Here is a 20,749-nt window from a genome sequence, read left to right as displayed (position 1 = left end):
TATAAGGAAAATATCAAAAAGTAAATTTAAAAATGGGGGAGTCTCTCTTTGTGACCCCATGGATCGCAGCACGCCAGGCCTCCCTGTCCATCACCAACTCCCGGAGCTTGCTCAAATTCATGTCCATTGAGTCAGTGATGCCACCCACCTTGATAGGAGATCCAGATGACTGAAACAGGATATGAGAAATTCTGTAAGATGTAGTCTTGGTACAATCGAGAGACCAATTCTCAATCGAGAATTTTTGTAAGGGAAATAAATCAGGGTGATCTTCTTGAATCTAAATATCAACAGATAATTGTAAAAATGACTTTTTACAGAAAATGACTAAGGATAGTGTCTGCTAGGTAGAAAGGTAAAAATATGTTCAAGGCACAAGAAGTGAAACATTGAGTCATGTGGGGGGGGGGTCTCTTTGGTGAGTGGCATGACATTCATCCAGTAAACATTCAGGAATACATGCTGGTAGTGAAACAGTGTGTAGTCAGATCAAGTTAGATATTAATAGTATTTCTAGACTATGGAAAGAGTTTGAACTTGATTACTTCAACTTGTAATTAATGATGCAGAGCTAGATTTACCTCTGAGATCTAAAGTTCTGTGTCTTGCATCACTTCCTGGAATTGAAAGTGATTTCTGACCTGTGACTTCAGAGTGAGCAACCCTTTCATGTTATCTAAGTAAGGTGCTCCAAGTCTCACTTCTGCTAATTGGACCCATGGTCCAGGAGGCTCTTTCTGTGCTTCATGGGCAGGAAAACAGGAATCCTAACTTATCAGTGTCTCTCTCCCTTACTTCTGGGGCTTTTCTTCATTTAAAAGTTCCGGCTTTGCAACTGAGCAGGTGAAGCCATTGCAAGACTTTCAAATATCATATAATGTGATGAATCCCTCATACTTGATCACTGTGCTTGCTTTCTGGTATTCTTGTTTGAACTCCTACCTTCTTTATCTTAATACCCAAATACCATATATATGTGTTAATACACTATAATTGCTTTTCCCTTTCTGACTTACTTTGCTCTGTATGGAATCTATAAAAACGGTACTGATGAACCTACTTGCAGGGCAGGAATAGAGGCATAGATATAGAGAATGGACTTGTGGACACAGGGTGGGGAAGGAGAGGGAGGGGCTGAATTGTGAGAGTAGCAATGACATATATAATACCATGTGTTATTAATAAATAGCTAGTGGAAAGCTGCTATATAGCACTGGGGGCTCAGCTCAGTGCTCTATGATGGGGTGGAATGGGAGGGTGGGAGGGAGGCTTAAGAAGAAGGGGATATATATAGCTAATTCATGTTGTACACCAGAAACTAACACAACATTGTAAAGCAATTATATTCCAATTTTTAAAAATACCCCAAATATGACATTCAAAATGGTTTCTTCCTCACTATCATATCTGCTAATTCCTTTCTTCCCCCTACTTTTAACTTTTCAAAGGAGGCCAAAATTTTGGCTGACTGGTATTGACTATAATCAAATATATCAAACAGCTTTCAGACATTTATATAGTCCTTTTCTTTACCTGTGACCTTTGTCCCATTGCTTTTGCCTTGTTCTGTAAGGGAGATGATTTGGTGACTTGATTCTTAGTAGCATACAGGGATCTACAAACCGTATTTTGTATTCCATTCCCATCATCTATTTCACTACAATGTTTCTGAAAAGGAAATCATTTCTACTTCTTTATCCATACCATAAACTAAAGTACCATTGATTATTTTTATCAGTTATTCAATTAAGCTAAACTACTTCATTTCCTATTTCTTTTTCAGAGGAAAATTGCTTTTGATTAGAATACTATCAGGTGTGGAAATATGTAAAATTGCCATCAACATGCCTCTTTAACATAATTTAATAACATTTAAATATGATCAGAGAATTGCATCACATTTTTCATATTACTGTTACCCATATTTCACTTTTGACTTGTGAAAAGGCAAGACTGATAGTAGACTGATTTGTGCATTATAACAATTGTTACCAGATATAAGTGCTAAAGCATTTTCAGCTTAGAAATTAAAATTCCTGGAAGATTGCAAAGCTTTCTTTTCTAAGCATTAAAATTACCTTTCCATTTCAAATCAGGGAAATGACTTTGACCCCATTCTAACATTTATTACCAAGAACATTTCAGAAAACAGATTAGTCAAAATACACTGTCTTCATTAGTATTCTCCTGTATCATGGACTAATTATTTCTATTACTAATCATCATTACTAAATAGATCATATTTGGAAGCTTCATGACAGTTTTCAGGCATTCTTTTGCTTTAATTGCTGCGGAGAAAAGAAAATTTTATTATATAATGATATTATCTTTCAGTCAGCAAAATAAATTGGATACCCACTGTGTGAATAAAACAGGGCAGACTTGTTTGGGACGATACAAAGGAAGAAAATGGCATTTTCCTTCTCTTTCCTGAAGTTCATAAGATATTTGGAAAGGCAGAGTATAGTCAAGTGTAATAGACTCCTGAGTCCCTAAAGAGATTGCAAAGAATTAGTCTGCAGCATATACAGCTTCTATGGAAAGAGAGTATTTTCTTTTTTTATTGAAGGATAATTGCTTTATAGAATTTTGTTTTCTGTCAAATCTCAACCTGAATCAGCCATTGGTATACATATATCCCTTCCCTTTTAAACCTCCCTCCCATCACCCTCCCCATCCCACCCCTCTAGGTTGATACAGAGCCTCTGTTTGAGTTTCTCAGCCATATAGCAAATTCCTGTTGGCTACCTATTTTACATATCATAATGGAAGTTTCCATGTTACTCTTCCCATACATCTCATCCTCTCCTCCCCTCTCCCCATGTCCACAAGTTTATTCTCTACGGCATGTTTCTCAATTGCTGCCCTAAAATAAATTCTTCACTACCATTTTTCTAGATTCCATATATATGCATTCAGTTCAGTTCAGTTCAGTTTTTCAGTCGTGTCTGACTCTGCGACCCCATGAATCGCAGCACGACAGGCCTCCCTGTCCATCACCAACTCCCATAGTTTACTCAAACTCTTGTCCATTGAGTCAGTGATGCCATCCAGCCATCTCATCCTCTGTCGTCCCCTTCTCTTCCTGCCCCCAATCCCTCCTAGAAACAGGGTCTTTTCCAATGAGTCAACTCTTTGCATGAAGTGGCCAAAGTACTGGAGTTTCAGCATCAGCATCAGTCCTTCCAATGAACACCCAGGACTGATCTCTTTAGAATGGATTGGTTGGATCTCCTTGCAGTCCAAGGGACTCTCAAGGGTCTTCTCCAACACCACAGTTCAAAAACATCAATTCTTCTGTGCTCAGCTTTCTTCACAGCCCACCTCTCACATCCATACGTGACCACAGAAAAAACCAGAGCCTTGACTAAATGGACTTTTGTTGGCAAAGTAATGTCTCTGCTCTTGAATATGCTATCTAGGTTGGTCATAACTTTCCTTCCAAGGAGTAAGCGTCTTTTAATTTCATGGCTGCAATCACCATGTGCAGTGATTTGGAGCCCCAAAAAATAAAGTCTGACAATGTTTCCATTTTTTCCCCATATATTTCCCATGAAGTGATGGGACCAGATGCCATGATTTTTGTTTTCTGAATGTTGAGCTTTAAACCAACTTTTTCACTCTCCTCTTTCACTTTCATCAAGAGGCTTTTTAGTTCCTCTTCACTTTCTGCCATAAAGGTGGTGTCATCTGCATATCTGAGGTTATTAATATTTCTCTCGACAATCTTGATTCCAGCTTGTGCTTCTTCCAGCCCAGTGTTTCTCATGATGTACTCTGCATATAAGTTAAATGAGCAGGGTGAATACTCCTCTTCCTATTTGGAACCAGTCTGTTGTTCCATGTCCAGTTCTAAATGTTGCTTCCTGACCTGCATATAGGTTTCTCAAGAGGCAGGTCAGGTGGTCTGGTATTCCCATCTCTTAAAGAATTTTCCACAGTTTATTGTGACCCACACAGTCAAAGGCTTTGGCATAGTCAATAAAGCATAAATAGATGTTTTTTCTGGAACTCTCTTGCTTTTTCAATGATCCAGTGGATGTTGACAATTTGATCTCTGGTTCCTCTGCCTTTTCTAAAACCAGCTTGAACATCTGGAAGTTCACGCTTCACATATTGCTGAAGCCTTGGAGAATTTTGAGCATTACTTTACTAGTGTGTGAGATGAGTGCAATTGTGCAGTAGTTTGAGCATTCTTTGGCACTGCCTTTCTTTGGGATTGGAATTAAAACTGACCTTTTCCAATCCTGTGGCCACTGTTTGGTTTTCCAAATATGCTGGCATATTGAGTGCAGCACTTTCTTCAGGATTTGAAATAGCTCAACTGGAATTCCATCACCTCCACTAGCTTTGTTCGTAGTGATGCTTTCTAAGGCCCACTTGACTTCACATTCCAGGATGTCTGGCTCTAGGTGAGTGATCAAACCATTGTGATTATCTTGGTCATGAAGATCTTTTTTGTACAGTTCTTCTGTGTATTCTTGCCACCTCTTCCTAATATCTTCTGCTTCTGTTAGGTCCATACCATTTCTGTCCTTTGCATTAGAACACAATATTTATCTTTCTCTTTCTGGCTTACTTCACTCTGTATAATAGTTTCTAGGTTCATCCATCTCATTAGAACTGACTCAAAGGTGTTCCTTCTTAATAATATTGAGTAATATTCTATTGTGTATATGTACCAAAACTTCTTTTCCTTTATCTGTTGATGGACATCTAGGTTGCTTTCATATTCTAGCTATTGTAAATAGTGCTGCAATTAACAGTGGAATATATGTGTCATTTTCAAATTTTGGTTTCCTCAAGGTATATGCCTAGGAGTGGGATTGCTGGATCATATGGTGGTTTTATTCCTAGTTTTTTTTTTTTTTTTATGAAACTCTATACTGTTTTCCATGCTGCTGCTGCTAAGTCACTTCAGTTGTGTCCGACTCTGTGCGACCCCATAGACAGCAGCCCACCAGGCTCCCCTGACCCTGGGATTCTCCAGGCAAGAACACTGGAGTGGGTTGTTATTTCCTTCTCCAATGCATGAAAGTGAAAAGTGAAAGTGAAGTTTCTCAGTAGTGTCCAACCCTCAGAAAGCCCATGGACTGCAGCCTTCCAGGCTTCTCCGTCTATGGGATTTTCCAGGCAAGAATACCTGAGTCAGGTGCCATTGCCTTCTCCGACCATCTTCCATAGGGCTGTATCAATTTACATTCCCACCAACAGTACAAGCACACTTCCTTTTCTCCACACCCTCTCCAGCGTTTACTGTTTGTAGACTTTTTGATGATCACCATTCTGACTGATGTGGGGTGATATCTCATTATAGTTTTGATTTGCATTTCTCTAATAATAAGTGATGTTGAACATCTTCTCATGTGTTTGTTAGCCATCTATATGTATTTCTTTGGAGAAATGTCTGTTTAGGTCTTTTCCCCACTTTCTTGATTAGGTTGTGTGCTTTTCTGGTCTTGAGTTGTATGAGCTGCTTGTATATTTTGGAAATTAATTCTTTGTCGGTTGTTTCATTTGCTATTATTTTCTCCCATTCTGAGGGCTGTCTTTTTCACTTTTCCTACAGTGTCAGACTTTATTTTTTTTGGGCTCCAAAATCACTGCACATGGTGATTGCAGCCATGAAATTAAAAGACGCTTACTCCTTGGAAGGAAAGTTATGACCAACCTAGATAGCATATTCAAAAGCAGAGACATTACTTTGCCAACAAAAGTCCATCTAGTCAAAGCTATGGTTTTTCCTGTGGTCATGTATGGATGTGAGAGTTGGACTGTGAAGAAAGCTGAGCACCGAAGAATTGATACTTTTGAACTGTGGTGTTGGAGAAGACTCTTGAGAGTCCCTTGGACTGCAAGGAGATCCAACCGGTCCATTCTGAAGGAGATCAGCCCTGGGATTTCTTTGGAGGGAATGATGCTGATGCTGAAACTCCAATACTTGGGCCACTTCATGCAAAGAGTTGACTCATTGGAAAAGACCCTGTTTCTAGGAGGGATTGGGGGCAGGAGGAGAAGGGGACGACAGAGGATGAGATGGCTGGATGGCATCACTGACTCGATGGATGTGAGTCTGAGTGAATTCTGGGAGTTGGTGATGGACAGGGAGGCCCAGCGTGCTGTGATTCATGGTGTCGCGAAGAGTTGGACATGACTGAGCGACTGAACTGAACTGAACGGATAGTTTCCTTGACTGTGCAAAAGCTTTTAAGTTTAATCAGGTCCCACTTATTTACATTTGTTTTTATTTCCATTACTCTAGTAGTGGGTCATAGAGGATCTTGCTTTGATTTATGTCATCAAGTGTTCTGCCTAAGTTTTCCTCTAAGAGTTTTATGGCTTCTGGTGGTACATTTAGATCTTTAATGCATTTTGAGTTTATCTTTGTGTATGGTGTTAGGAAGTGTTTTAATTTCAATCTTTTACATGTAGCTGTCCAGTTTTCCCAGCACCATTTATTGAAGAGGCTGTCTTTGCCCCATTGAATATTCTTGCCTCCTTTGTCAAATTAAGGTACCCTTGGGTGCATGGGTTTATTTCTGGGCTTTCTATCTTGTTCTGTTGGTCTATGTGTTTGTTTTGTTCCACTGCCATACTGTTTTGATGACTGCAGCTTTGTAGTATAATCTGAAGACAGGAAGGTTGATTCCTCCAGCTCCATTCTTCTTTCTCAAGAAGGCTTTGGCTATTCATGGTCTTTTGTGTTTCCCTATGAACTGTGAAATTTTTTGTTCTAGTTCTGTGAAAAATGTAATTGGTAATTTGATAGGGATCACATTGAATCTGTAGACTGCATCTGGTAGTATAGTCATTTTCACAATATTTGTTCTTCCTACCCAGGAACATTGAACATCTATCTGTTTTTGTTGTCTTTTATTTCTTTTGTTTCTTTTGTTAGTGTATTATAATTTTCTGTGTTTAGTTCTTTTGTCTCCTTAGCTAAGTTTATTCCTAGATATTTAATTTTTTTTGTTGCAATGGCGAATGGGATTGATTCCTTAATTTCTTTTTATAATTTGTCATTGTTAGTATAGTATATAGAAATGCAAGTGATTTCTGTGTATTGATTTTGCATCCTGCAACTTTGCTAAATTCACTGATTAGCTCTAGTAATTTTCGGATACTATCCTTATGGTTTTCTATGTACAGTATTATGTCATCTGCAAACAGTGAGAGCTTTACTTCTTTTTTTATCTGAATTCCTTTTATTTCTTTTTCTTCTCTGATTGCTGTAGCTAGGACTTCCAGAAATACGTTGAATGATAGTGATGAAAGTGGACACCCTCGTCTTGCTCTTGGGCTTAGAGGGAATGCTTTCAGTTTTTCACCACTGAGAGTAATATTTGCTGTAGGCTTATCATGTATGGCCTTTACTATGTTGAGGTAGATTCCTTCTATACCTATTTTTTGAAGAGTTTTAATCATAAATATGTGTTTAAATTTGTCAAAGATTTTTCTGTATTTATTGAGATTATAAAATGGCTTTTATCTTTCAATTTGTTGATATTGTGTATCACATTGATTGATTTGTGTGTATTGAAGAATCCTTGCATTCCTGGAATAAACCCAACTTGATCATGGTGTATGAGCTTTGTGATGTGTTGCTGGTTTCTGTTTGCTAAAATTTTGTTGAGGATTTCTCACATCTATGTTCATCAGTGATACTGGCCTGCAGTTTTCTTTGTGTGTGTGTGTTGTTTTTGTCTGGTTTTTGTATCAGGGTGATGGTGGCCTCATAGAATGAGTTTGGAAGTGTTCCTTTCTCTGCAATTTTTTGAAAGAGTTTTAGAAGAATAGGCATTAACTCTTCTCTAAATGTTTGACAGAATTTTCCTGTGAAGCCACCTGGTCCTGGGATTTTGTTTTTTGGGAGATTTCTGATTACTGTTTAAATTTCAGTGCTTGTAATTGTGTTGTTCATAATTTCTATTTCTTCCTGGTCCAGTATTGGAAGATTGAACTTTTCTAATAATCTGTCTATTTCATCCAGATTATCCATTTTATTGTCATTTGGTTATTGATAATAGCCTCTTATAATCCTTTGTATTTCTGCATTGTCTGTTGTAACCTATCCTTTTTCATTTCTAATTTTGTTGATTTGATTCTTCCCTCTCTCTCTCTCTTTTTTCCCTTGATGAGTCTGGTTAAAGGTTTGTCAATTTTGCTTATCTTCTCAAAGAACCAATTTTTAGATTTGTTAATCTTTACTATCGTTTCTTTTTCATTTATTTCTGCTAGGATCTTTATGATTCCTTTCCTTGTACTAATTTTGTTTTTTGTTGTTCTTCTTCTTTTTCTAGTTGTTTTACATGTAAAGTTAGGTTGTCTATTTGATGTTTTTCTTGTTTCTTGAGGTACGATTGTATTGCTATAAACTTCCCTCTTAGAACTGCTTTTGCTGCATCCCACAGTATTTCAGTTGTGTTTTCATTGTCATTTGCTTCTAGAAGTTCTTTGATTTCCCTTTTGACTTCTTCATTAACCTGTTGGTTATTTAGAAATGTACTGTTTAATCTCCATGTGTTTGTGTTTATTACAGTTTTTTTTTTTTTTTCCCTTGTAATTGATGTCTAATCTCATAGTGCTGTACTTGGAGAAGATGCTTGACAGATTTCTTTCTTTCTTTTTTTTTTTTTTTTAAATTTTTTTACTGCTTTATGCCACTGAGTTTCTTTGGTATTTACTATGCAATACTATGATGGTAATAGATACTAATACGAAACCTAAAGAAACTATTTTTAAGAGAATTTGCAAAGAAGTAGAACTATAAAAAGTTTTGCTGTAAAGTTCACTAATGATGGTATGGGGAGGGAGGAGGGAGGAGGGTTCAGGATGGGGAACACATGAGAAATAAAGGAATAAAAAATTTAAAAAAAATCATTAGTGAACTTTACAGCAAAACTTTTTCTAGACAGATTTCAACTTTTTAAATTTTACTGAGGTTTGATTTGTGACCCAAGATGTGGTCTGTCCTGGAGAATGTTCCATGTGCACTTGATAATAAGGTGTATTCTTCTGCATTTGGACTGAATGTGCTAAAGTTATCAATGACATCCATCTCATTTAATATATCATTTAAGACTTGTGTTTCCTTATTAGTTTTCTGTTTTGATGATCTGTCCATTAGTGTGAGTGCGGTATTACAGTCTCTTACTATTCTTGTGTTACTGTCAATTTCTCCTTTTATGTCTGTTACTGTTTGTCTTATGTATTGAGGTGCTCCTATGTTGGGTGTATAGATATTTACAATTGTGATGTCTTCCTTTTGGATTGATCCCTTGATCATTATGTAGTGTCCATCCTTATCTCTTGTAATCTTTTAGTTCTATTTTTCTGATATAAGGTTTGCTACTCCAGCTTTCTTTTGCTTCCCATTTGCATGGACTATATTGTTCTATCCTCTCAATTTGTCTATATGTGTCATGAGGTCTGAAGTGTGTTTCCTATAGACAGCATAAATACATGGCTTGTTTTTGTATCCATTCAGCTAGTCTGTGTCTTTTCATTGAAGCATTTAATCCATTTACATTTAAAGTAATTATTGATATATATATATATATATATATATATATATATATGTTCCTATTGCCATTTTCTTAATTGTTTGGCATTGATTTTGTAGATCTCTTTCCCTCTCTTGTATTTCTTGACTATATAAGCCCCTTTAACATTTGTTGTAAAGCTAGTTTGGTGATACTGAATTTCCCTAATGTTTAGTTGACAGAAAAGCTTTTTTATTTCTCCATCAGTTTTGAATGAGATTCTTTCTGGGTACAGTAATCTTGGTTGTAGATTTTTCTCTTTCAGTACTTTAAAGATATCCTGCCATTCCCTTCTGGCCTGCAGAATTTCTGCTGAAAGATTAGCTGTTAAGTATATGGGGTTTGCCTTGTATGTTACTTGTTGCTTTTCCCTTGATGCTTTTAATATTCTTCCTTTGTGTTTAGTCTTTGTTAGTTTGATTAGTATGTGTCTCGGCATATTTCTCCTTGGGTTTATCCTATATAGGATTCTTTGTGCCTCATGGACTTGGTTGACTATTTCCTTTTCCATCCTGGGAAATTTTCAACTATAATCTCTTCAAAAATTTTCTCATACACTTTCTGTTTCTCTTCTTCTGGAACCCCTATAATTCAAATGTTGGTGCATTTGATATTGTCCCTGAGGTCTCTGAAACTATCCTCAGTTCTTTTCATACATTTTATTTTATTCTGCTCTTCAGAAGTTATTTTCACCCTTTTATCTTCCAGCTCACTGATTTGTTCTTCAGCTTCAGATATTCTGCTATTAATTCCTTCCAGAGAATTTTTAATTTCAATAATTGTGGTGTTTGTCTCTGTATGTTTATTCTTTAATTCTTCTAGGTCTTTGTTAGTTGATTCTTTCATTTTCTCCATTTTGTTTTCAAGGTTTTGATCATCTTTACTGCCATTATTTTGAATTCTTTTTCAGGTAGTTTTCCTATTTCTTCTTAATTTATTTGGACTTCTGTGTTTCTAATTTGTACTTTCATTTGTGTAGTGTTTCTATGCCTTTCACTTACTGTGATGAGGTCTCCTTTTCCAAGCCTTCAAGCTTGAATTCATTCTTCCTTTTGGTTTCTGCCCTCCTAAGATCCATCCAGTGGTTTGTGTAAGCTTTGTAGAGGGTGAGATTAGTGCTGGGTTTTTTGTTTGTTTTTCCTCTAATGGGCAAGGTTGACTGAGGTGGTAATCCTGTCTGCTTATGACTGGGTTTATATTTTTTTGTTTGTTTGTTGTTTAGAAAGAGCACCCTGCACAGGGTGCTACTGATGATTGGCTTATGCCAGGTCTTGCATTCAAGTGGTTTCCTTAGGGTGAATTCTGTTGAGACTCCCCAGTGTTAGTTCTCTGGTATTCTCGGGTCTTGGAGTCTGTGCTTCTATTCCAAAGGCTCGGGGCTTGCTCTCTGGTCATGAACAAAGATTCCACAAGTGGTGTGTTGTAGCATTAAGTGAGATTAAAACAAATACCCCAAATCGAGAAACCAGAGATGAACTCCAGACAAATGGCAATTACAAAATCAGGCAAATAATAATTAAAATAATGGAATACACACACACACACACACACACACACACACGTGTGTATGTGTGTGTGACCACCCTTATGGCAGAAAGTGAATAGGAACTAAAAACCCTCTTGATGAAAGTGAAAGTGGAGAGTGAAAAAATTGGCTTAAAGCTCAACATTCAGAAAACGAAGATCATGGCATCTGGTCCCATCACTTCATGGGAAGTATATGGGGAAACAGTGGAAACAGTGTCAGACTTTATATTTTTTGGGCTCCAAAATCACTGCAGGTGGTGACTGCAGCCACAAAATTAAAAGACACTTACTCCTTGCAAGGAAAGTTATGACCAACCTAGATAGTATATTCAAAAGCAGAGACATTACTTTGCCAACAAAGGTTCGTCTAGTCAAGGCTATGGTTTTTCCAGTAGTCAAGTATGGATGTGAGAGTTGGACTGTGAGGAAGGCTGAGCGCCAAAGAATTGATGCTTTTGAACTGTGGTGTTGGAGAAGACTCTTGAGAGTCCCTTGGACTGCAAGGAGATCCAACCAGTCCATTCTGAAGGAGATCAGTCCTGGGATTTCTTTGGAAGGAATGATGCTAAAGCTGAAACTCCAGTACTTTGGCCACCTCATGCGAAGAGTTGACTCGTTGGAAAAGACTCTGATGCTGGGAGGGATTGGGGGCAGGAGGAGAAGGGGATGACAGAGGATGAGGTGGTTGGATGGCATCACTGACTCGATGGATGTGAGTCTGAGTGAACTCCGGGAGTTGGTGATGGACAGGGAGGCATGGTGTGCTGCAATTCATGGGGTTGCAAGGAGTCGGACACGACTGAGTGACTGACTGAACTGATCTGAACTGATACATCCTTTAGCAAAGTCAAAGCAGTGCAACTATAATAAAGCACAGTAGATGACCCAGTGAACAAAGGAAATAAAAAATATTTACCAGTTAAGAACAAAACTCACTAAGGCACAAACCAGAAAACAAAACTAAAGCAAAGTGCCAAGTGGGGGATAAAGCAATGAAAACAAAACTAACAAATATGTTGAGAGGAAAGGAAAGAAAGTAAAGAAATAAAGAATAGATATACAAAGTTAAATAGAAGTAGATGAAGAAGATTTATATACATTGAAATTTAACTGCAAGGGGAAAAGTGCAGTAGGAAAGGCAAACAAAGGTGTAAATGTTGGAAAAATATAATAGGCTAAAAATTTAAAAATTAAAATTGTAAAAAAAGGAAGAAGAAAGAAAAAAAAAAAAAAGAAAAGAAAACTCCACAGAACTGCAAAAGCCCAATGTAGAGGCAGAAGTTTATAACTGCAATAAAAAATGTGACTGAATATACACATATACATATACACCCATAAGCAAAATCAAAACAATCCAACGAAAATAAAGTACAAGAGTTTGATCCAATGAACAAAGGAAATCAAATTTTATATCTACCAGTTTAGAACAAAACTAACTAAAACACAAACTGGGGGGGGGGGGAAACCCTAAAGCAAGGTGTCAATTGAGGAATAAAGCAATGAAAATAAAACTGACAAGTATGTTGAGAGGAAAAAAAAGAAAAAACTGATATGCAAAGTTAAATAGAGGTAGAAAAAGAAGATTTGTATACATCAAAGATTAACTGCAAGGGGAAAAGAGCAGTAGGAAAAGCAAACAAGGGAATAAATGTAGAAAAAATAATAATAGGTTTAAAAATTAAACTTAAAGAAAGAAAAGAAAAGGAAAAAAAAAAAGGAAAACTCCATAGAGCAGCAAAAGCCCAATGTAGAGGTAGAGGTTTATAACAACAATAAAAAATGTGACTGAGAAAAAAAAGCTCAAAAGCTTAATTGGACTCATAATACCATTAAAATTAACAACTACAACAGAAGAGGGGGAAAGGGAAAAAAAAAAGAAAAAAAAATCCAAAAGAATCTATAGAACAAGTCAAAACACAAGAATAATAAATAATTTTCCTTAGTCACTGGAGTCAAAGTCATTTCCCTCACCGGGAGCCACAGTCCACCTCACCTCCCTAGGATGCCCTTCAACACTGTGCTGATCTCTGGACCTGCTGTGAGGTAGCTGAGATTCTAATCTGGTCCTACTCCTCTGTGTTCTTGCCTCCAATGTCCACAGATATCAGAACTAGTGTGTTTGCTTTTGTGGGAGCTCTCAATGGCTTTTTATATATTCCATAGACACAGAGTCAGCCTAGTTGATCATGCGGATTTAATCTGCAGCTTGCTCAGCTGGTGGAAAGGTTTTGAGTCTTCTTCCTTAGCAACGATGCCCTGGGTTTCAATTGTGGTTTTATTTCCACCTCTACATGTGGCTTGCCCACTGGGGATTGCTCCTGAGATTGTCCTGGAGGACTTGGGTTTACCCCTCTGAGGGCCAGGTGTGGAGGTGGTGCAGTTGCTTGGGTTGCAGGGGTTCTGGCAGCACAAGGTACTCAGGGAGTTGGTAGCTAAGGCAGCAGGAAATATAGTGCTCTAGAAGGGTATGGCAACCAGTATTGGCCAATATGGTCCAGTATTCTTTTTTTTTTTTTTTTAACTTTACAATATTGTATTGGTTTTGCCATATATCAAAATGAATTTGCCAAAGGTATACATGGGTTCCCCATCCTGAACCCTCCTCCGTCCTCCCTCCCCATACCATCCTTCTGGGTCGTCCCAGTGCATCAGCCCCAAGCATCCAGTATTGTGCATCGAACTTGGACTGGCGACTCATTTCATATAAGATATTATACATATTTCACTGCCATTCTCCCAAAGCATCCCACCCTCTCCCTCTCCCACAGAGTCTAAAAGACTGTTCTATACATCAGTGTCTCTTTTGCTGTCTCGTATACAGGGTTATTGTTACCATCATTCTAAATTCCATATATATGCATTAGTATACTGTATTGGTGTTTTTCTTTCTGGCTTACTTCACTCTGTATAATAGGCTCCAGTTTCATCCACTTCATTAGAACTGATTCAAATGTATTCTTTTTAATGGCTGAGTAATATTCCATTGTGTATATGTACCACAGCTTTCTTATCCATTCATCTGCTGATGGACATCTAGGTTGCTTCCATGTCCTGGCTATTATAAACAGTGCTGCGATGAACATTGGGGTACACGTGTCTCTTTCAGTTCTGGTTTCCTCAGTGTGTATGCCCAGCAGTGGGATTGCTGTATCATAAGGCAGTTATATTTCCAGTTGTTTAAGCCATCTCCACACTGTTCTCCATAGTGGCTGTACTAGTTTGCATTCCCACCAACAGTGTAAGAGGGTTCCCTTTTCTCCACACCCTCTCCAGCATTATTGCTTGTAGACTTTTGGATCGCAGCCATTCTGACTGGCGTGAAATGGTAGCTCATAGTGGTTTTGATTTGCATTTCTCTGATAATGAGTGATGTTGAGCATCTTTTCATGTGTTTGTTAGCCATCTGTATGTCTTCTTTGGAGAAATGTCTATTTAGTTCTTTGGCCCATTTTTTGATTGGGTCATTTATTTTTCTGGAATTGAGCTGTAGGAGTTGCTTGTATATTTTTGAGATTAGTTGTTTGTCAGTTGCTTCATTTGCTATTATTTTCTCCCATTCTGAAGGCTGTATTTCACCTTGCTTATAGTTTCCTTTGATGTGCAGAAGCTTTTAAGTTTAATTAGGTCCCATTTATTTTTGCTTTTATTTCCAATATTCTGGTAGGTGGGTCATAGAGGATCCTGCTGTGGTGTATGTCGGAGAGTGTTTTGCCTACGTTCTCCTCTAGAAGTTTTATAGTTTCTGGTCTTATGTTTAGATCTTTAATCCATTTTGAGTTTATTTTGTGTATGATGTTAGAAAGTGCTCTAGTTTCATTCTTTTACAAGTGGTTGACCAGTTTTCCCAGCACCACTTGTTAGAGAGATTGGCTTTAATCCATTGTGTATTCTTGCCTCCTTTGTCAAAGATAAGGTGTCCATATGTGCATGGATTTATCTCTGGGCTTTCTATTTTGTTGCATTGATCTATACTTCTGTCTTTGTGCCAGTACCATACTGTCTTGGTGACTGTGGCTTTGTAGTAGAGCCTGAAGTCAGGCAGGTTGATTCCTCCAGTTCCATTCTTCTTTCTCAAGATAGCTTTGGCTATTTGAGGTTTTTTGTATTTCCATACAAATTGTGAAATTATTTGTTCTAGCTCTGTGAAGAATACCATTGGTAGCTTGTTAGGGATTGCATTGAATCTATAAATTGCTTTGGGTAGTATATTCATTTTCACTATATTGATTCTTCCAATCCATGAACATGGTATATTTCTCCATCTATTAGTGTCCTCTTTGATTTCTTTCACCAGTGTTTGTAGTTTTCTATATATAGGTCTTTAGTTTCTTTAGGTCGATATAATCCTAAGTATTTTATTCTTTCCATTGCAATGGTGAATGGAATTGTTTCCTTAATTTGCCTATTTTCTCATTATTAGTGTATAGGAATGCAAGGGATTTCTGTGTCTTGATTTTATATCCTGCAACTTTACTATATTCATTGATTAGTTCTAGTAATTTTCTGGTGGAGTCTTTAGGGTTTTCTATGTAGAGGATCATGTCATCTGCAAACAGTGAGAGTTTTACTTCATTTCCAATTTGGATTCCTTTTATTTCTTTTTCTGCTATGATTGCTGTGGCCAAAACTTCCAAGACTATGTTGAATAGTAATGGTGAAAGTGGGCACCCTTGTCTTGTTCCTGACTTTAGATGAAATGCTTTCAATTTTTCACCATTGAGGATAATGTTTGCTGTGGGTTTGTCATGTATAGCTTTTATTATGTTGAGGTCTGTTCCTTCTATTCCTGCTTTCTGGAGAGTTTTTAATCATAAATGGATGTTGAATTTTGTCAAAGGCTTTCTCTGCGTCTACTGAGATAATCATATGGTTTTTATTTTTCAATTTGTTAATGTGGTGTATTACATTGATTGATTTGTGGATATTGAAGAATCCTTGCATCCCTGGGGTAAAGCCCACTTGGTCATGGTGTATGATCTTTTTAATGTGTTGTTGGATTCTTATTGCTAGAATTTTGTTAAGGATTTTTGCATCTATGTTCATCAGTGATATTGGCCTGTAGTTTTCTTTTTTTGTGGGATCTTTGTCAGGTTTTGGTATTAGGGTGATGGTGGTCTCATAGAATGAGTTTGGAAGTTTACCTTTCTCTGCAATTTTCTGGAAGAGTTTGAGTAGGATAGGTGTTAGCTCTTCTCTAAATTTTTGGTAGAATTCAGCTGTGAAGCCATCTGGACCTGGGCTTTTGTTTGCTGGAAGATTTCTGATTACAGTTTCAATTTCCATGCTTGTGATGGGCCTGTTAAGATTTTCTATTTCTTCCTGGTTCAGTTTTGGAAAGTTGTACTTTTCTAAGAATTTGTCCATTTCTTCCACGTTGTCCATTTTTTTGCCATATAATTGCTGATAGTTGTCTCTTATGATCCTTTGTATTTCTTTGTTGTCTGTTGTGATCTCTCCATTTTCATTTCTAATTTTATTGATTTGATTTTTCTCCCTTTGTTTCTTGATGAGTCTGGCTAATGGTTTGTCAATTTTATTTATCCTTTCAAAGAACCAGCTTTTGGCTTTGTTGATTTTTGCTATGGTCTCTTTTGTTTCTTTTGCATTTATTTCTGCCCTAATTTTTAAGATTTCTTTCCTTCTACTAACCCTGGGGTTCTTCATTTCTTCCTTTTCTAGTTGCTTTAGGTGTAGAGTTAGATTATTTATTTGACTTTTTTCATGTTTCTTGAGGTATGCCCGTATTGCTATGAACTTTTCCCTTAGGGCTGCTTTTACCGTGTCCCACAGGTTTTGGGTTGTTGTGTTTTCATTTTCATTCGTTTCTATGCAGATTTTGATTTCTTTTTTGATTTCTTCTGTGATTTGTTGGTTATTCAGCAGCGTGTTGTTCAGCCTCCATATGTTAGAATTTTTAATAGTTTTTCTCCTGTAATTGAGATCTAATCTTATTGCATTGTGGTCAGAAAAGATGCTTGGAATGATTTCAATTTTTCTGAATTTACCAAGGCTAGATTTATGGCCCAGGATGTGATCTATCCTAGAGAAGGTTCTGTGTGCTCTTGAGAAAAAAGGTGAAATTCATTGTTTTGGGATGAAATGTCCTATAGATATCAATTAGGTCTAACTGGTCTATTGTATCATTTAAAGTTTGTGTTTCCTTGTTAATATTCTGTTTAGTTGATCTATCCATAGGTGTTAATGGGGTATTAAAGTCTCCCACTATTACTGTGTTATTGTTAATTTCTCCTTTCAAACTTGTTAGTATTTGTCTTACATATTGCGGTGCTCCTATGTTGGGTGCATATATATTTATAATTGTTATATCTTCTTCTTGGATTGATCCTTTGATCATTATGTAGTGACCGTTGTCTCTTTTCACAGCCTTTGTTTTAAAGTCTATTTTATCTGATATGAGTATTGCTACTCCTGCTTTCTTTTGGTCCCTATTTGCATGGAAAATCTTTTTCCAGCCCTTCACTTTCAGTCTGTATGTGTCCCGTTTTGAGGTGGGTCTCTTGTAGACAACATATGTAGGGGTCTTGTTTTTGTATCCATTAGCCAGTCTTTGTCTTTTGGTTGGGGCATTCAACCCATTTACATTTAAGGTAATTATTGATAAGTATGATCCCGTTGCCATTTACTTTATTGTTTTGGGTTTGAATTTATACACCGTTTTTGTGTTTCCTGTCTAGAGAATATCCTTTAGTATTTGTTGGAGAGCTGGTTTGGTGGTGCTGAATTCTCTCAGCTTTTGCTTGTCTGTAAAGCTTTTGATTTCTCCTTCATATTTGAATGAGATCCTTGCTGGGTACAATAATCTGGGCTGTAGGTTATTTTCTTTCATCACTTTAAATATGTCTTGCCATTCCCTCCTGGCTTGGAGAGTTTCTATTGAAAGATCAGCTGTTATCCTTATGGGAATTCCCTTGTGTGTTATTTGTTGTTTTTCCCTTGCTGCTTTTAATATTTGTTCTTTGTGTTTGATCTTTGTTAATTTGATTAATATGGGTCTTGGGGTGTTTTGCCTTGGGTTTATCCTGTTTGGGACTCTCTGGGTTTCTTGGACTTGACTGATTATTTCCTTCCCCATTTTAGGGAAGTTTTCAACTATTATCTCCTCAAGTATTTTCTCATGGTCTTTCTTTTTGTCTTCTTCTTCTGGGACCCTTATGATTTGAATGTTGTAGCGTTTAATATTGTCCTGGAGGTTTCTGAGATTGTCCTCATTTCTTTTAATTCGTTTTTCTTTTTTCCTCTCTGATTCATTTATTTCTACCATTCTATCTTCTAATTCACTAATCCTATCTTCTGCCTCTGTTATTCTACTCTTTGTTGCCTCCAGAGTGTTTTTGATATCATTTATTGCATTATTCATTATATACTGACTCTTTTTTATTTCTTCTAGGTCCTTATTAAACCTTTCTTACATCTTCTCCATCCTTGTCTCCAGGCTATTTATCTGTGATTCCATTTTGATTTCAAGATTTTGGATCAATTTCACTATCATTATTCGGAATTCTTTATCAGGTAGATTCCCTATCACTTCCTCTTTTGTTTGGTTTGGTGGGCATTTATCCTGTTCCTTTACCTGCTGGGTATTCCTCTGTCTCTTCATCTTGTTTAAATTGCTGAGTTTGGGGTGTCCTTTCTGTATTCTGGCAGTTTGTGGAGTTCTCTTTATTGTGGCATTTCCTCGCTGTGTGTGGGTTTGTACAAGTGGCTTGTCAAGGTTTCTTGGTTAGGGAAGCTTGTGTCGGTGATCTGGTGGGTGGAGCTGGATTTCTTCTCTCTGGAGTGCAATGAAGTGTCCAGTAATGAGTTATGAGATGTCTATGGTTTTGGGATGACTTTAGGCAGCCTGTATATTGAAGCTCAGGGCTGTGTTCCTGTGTTGCTGGAGAATTTGCTTGGTATGTCTTGCCCTGGAACTTGTTGGCCCTTGTGTGGTGCTTGGTTTCAGTGTAGGTATGGAGGCATTTGATGAGCTCCTGTCAATTAATGTTCCCTGGAGTCAGGGTTTGAACTTAAGCCTCCTGCTTCCAGTTATCGGTCTTATTTTTACAGTAGTCTCAAAACTTCTCCTTCTATACAGCACCATTGATAAAACATCTAAGTTAAAGATGAAAAGTTTCTCCACCGTGAGGGTCACCCAGAGAGGTTCACAGCGTTACAAGGAGAAGAGAAGAGGGAGGAGAGAGTTAGAGGTGACCCGAATGAGATGAGGTGGAATCAATAGAGGAGAGAGCGGGCTAACCAGTAATCACTTCCTTATATGCACTCCACAACTGGACTGCTCAGAGATGTTCATGGAGTTATACAGAGAAGAGAAGAGGGAGGAAGGGACAGAACTGGCCAGGAGGATAAAAGGATGAGAAGGAGAGAGACAGATCTAGCCAGTTATCAGTTCCCTAAGTATTCTCCACCGTCAGAAACACACAGAAATTCACAGAGTTGGACAGAGTAGAGAAGGGTTAGGGAGGAGACACAGGCGACCTGGTGGAAAAAAAGGAGGGTCTAAAGAGGGAGAGAGCAGTCAAGCCAGTAATCTCTCTCCCTAGTAAAAAATGGGTACTGAAGATTGGGTTCTTAAAGGTACAAAATTGGTAACAAATACCTAAAAGCAAAAATTAAAAATCTAGAGTAGAGTTTGGAATTTCAAAAATACAATGTTAAAGAAAAGAAGAAGAAAAAGAAAGAGGAAGAGAAAACAAAAACAAAAACAAAGTCACAAAAATTATAAAGAAGATATAGGTACAAAATTGATAACAAATACCAAAAAGTATAAATTAAAAATCTAGAGTAGAGTTTGGAATTTCAGAATATAATGTTAAAAAAAAGATGAAGAGAAAGAAAGAGAGAAAAAAAAAGTCACAAAAGTTATAAAAATATATATATATAGGTAGAAAATTGATAACAAATACCAAAAAGCTAAAATTAAAAATCTAGAGCAGAGTTTGGAATTTCAAAAATACAATGTTAAAGAAAATAAGAAAAAAAAAAAAGCAAAAAAAAAACAAGGTCACAGAAGTTATAAAAAAATATATATATATATATGAAGTTTGCTTTTTAAAAAAAAAAAAAAACATCTTTTTTTTTTTTTTTGCAAAGTAATAGTAGGTTATAAAAGTGAAAATTAAAGAAGTAATAGAGGACTTAATTTTTTTTTTTTAATTTTTAAACAAAGAAAGAAAGAATGATCCTAAAAATAGTAAAAATATATATAGGACTTTCTCTGATGTTGTTGTGGGTATTGTGGGTTCAGTTCATTTTCGGCTAGTTCCTTGTTCTGGCTTATATTTCTCAAGATCTATAGGCCCCTTCCTATGTAGTCGATACTAACCACGGGGTTTTAATCTATTGCCTGTCGCTTCCAAGACGGTTCCCTCTGTTATAGCTTCTTCTGTTTGCTGGTGTCTTCAGTGTCTGATTTCCACCCTGATACAAAGCGGGCAGTGGTGGACACTTTTTTTTTTTTAAGGCTCACTTGTTCAGTCATGCTGTGGGGAGGGAGGGACGGTGCAAATAAATAAGACTGGTGTGTGCTCGCAGTGCCTCAGCCACACTGGGCCTGCCCCCGCTCACGGCGCATGTAGCCTCCCTGACCCCACTGCTCAGGCTCTAGGTTGCTCCGCCAGGAATCATCTGCGGCCGGCCCTGGGCTGCTTGCACCTCCCAGG

Source organism: Bos grunniens, chromosome 14 (assembly GCF_055505025.1).
Source record: "Bos grunniens cultivar Pamir isolate PY7600 chromosome 14, Bosgru_T2T1.0, whole genome shotgun sequence".
Lineage (NCBI taxonomy): Eukaryota > Metazoa > Chordata > Mammalia > Artiodactyla > Bovidae > Bos > Bos grunniens.
This window is presented reverse-complemented; position numbering follows the sequence as displayed.